The sequence below is a fragment of the Neophocaena asiaeorientalis genome, unplaced genomic scaffold, assembly GCF_003031525.2.
Source record: "Neophocaena asiaeorientalis asiaeorientalis breed wild unplaced genomic scaffold, Neophocaena_asiaeorientalis_V1.1 scaffold78, whole genome shotgun sequence".
Taxonomy (NCBI): Eukaryota; Metazoa; Chordata; class Mammalia; order Artiodactyla; family Phocoenidae; genus Neophocaena; species Neophocaena asiaeorientalis.
In genome coordinates this window covers 18,372,107-18,373,949 of record NW_020175018.1, presented here as the reverse complement: position 1 = coordinate 18,373,949, position 1,843 = coordinate 18,372,107, and positions in this window count along the sequence as shown.

Genomic DNA, 1,843 nt, shown 5'->3' with positions numbered 1-1,843 from the left:
GCAGTGGAAGCAGGGACGGCCCAGCCGTTGGCATCATCTCTCCATTGGGTCAGCGGTGGTTTTCTTGCTGCTGTCGGGAAAGGTGCAGGAGCTCAGGGAGATGGTCAGTACACAGGGGACGGTCAGGCTCAGAGCACGCCTCACAGGCGAGAACAGAGAGCCACGTGTCTGCAGCCTCACACAGTTCCGTCCACTTGGCTTTTCTAGTTTCAGTCTCAAACCTGCCTCTTCCAGGCAGCCTGCCTTGCTTAATTCCTTCACCCATAATAAACACTTGGTTTGAAGCATTCTGTTTCCTTGTCAAATGGGGGTGTTTGAGGGTAAAGTTCCCCGAGGGTAAGGATCCGTCTACTACATTCTAGAGACTCCCTTGCTTGCCCATAACCACTGATAATGAAAGTAACAATGATGCCATTAAAAAAAAATGCCATTTAAAAAAATACTCTGCTGGGGACTTCCCTGGTGGTGCAGTGGAGAATAATCCGTCTGCTAATGCAGGGGACACGGGTTTGAGCCCTGCTCTGGGAAGATCCCACATGCCACGGAGCAACTAAGTCCGCGAACCACAACTACTGAGTCCACGTGCCTAGAGCCCGTGCTCCGCAACAAGAGAGGCCACCGCAAGAAGCCCATGCACCGCAAGGAAGAGTAGCCCCCGCTCGCGGGCTTTCCCTAGGCAACGAAGACGCAACCCAACCAAAAATAAAATTAAAGCTTTAAAAGAAAAACAACTCTGCTAGTGCTCTGTATTCAATTATCTCATTTAATCTTGGCAAAACCCATGCGAAGTGGGCTCTACTACAAACGGACAAACTGAGGCATAGAGGACTAGGGGAACGCAGCGAACGTGCCTAGGGCCGGAGTGGGGAAACTAAAGCCGGGGCCCTGAGCACCCCACTCCTCCCAGCCCCGCCTCTCGCCTCCTGTTTCTGCCTTTATCACTTTCCCAGGATCTTTCCAGTCCAGCCAGCCTCTGACTTAATTCACCCTAACGGGCCTGAGTGCCTGGCGGGGAGAGGCAGCCACTCCCAGTCAAAGGTGGGGGATCCGGGTGCAGAGATGGGAAGAGCCAGGCCCCAGGGCACAGAGCCTCTGGGAGGTGGCCGGGACAGCAGCCAGGTCCCCAGGTGGCACGTGCCCTGGGTTGCTGCTAACCAGGGTGTTCAGCTTGCTTTGCTAACCAGCTAAGCAGCAAACCCCGGGGCTTCCAGCTGACTCTGCAGAATCGGGCTTGCCCACATACCTGGCCCTCCTCCCTGCAGCTCCTCCCGCCAAGACCCTGCGGCTGAGACCAGGACGAATTCCTAACACGGTGCCCAGCACCCAGCGTGCCTCGCTAATTACAATCACAGCAGCTCCGAGAGCGGACCAGGATGAGGCAGATGGGGAGCTGTAAAGCCTTTTTTAAAGGGGCAATAAAAGTTTTGGGTTTCAGATGGTCTTACTGGGGAAGAGAATAACAGAGACAGGAAATTTCAGTAGCAGACACGACAAAGGCCACAGCACGCAGACTGCCCTCAGATGAAAACACCTCCGCTTGTGCAAACAGAGGACGTCCTGGCGGGGGCCCAAGTATTCCCCCCACCGTGCCAACCTCACCCCAGCTCCTAGGGGAGGCGGAGGGGTCGCTACAATAGACTGTTTTGTCTACTTGTTGTAAATGTTTATAATACTTCTCCACTGGGGCCGCTGGAGGTGTGGGGCCCCCCTCCCCCTCCCCCTCGGGGCTCGGAGTGTGTGGGCGCCGGGAGGGGGCGCGTGTGCCTGGGCCTGGGGCTCCTGTGTGCTTGGGCCAGGGAATGAGCTGCTTCTTCTTCTTGCCCTGCAGGGTCTGGAAGCCAGG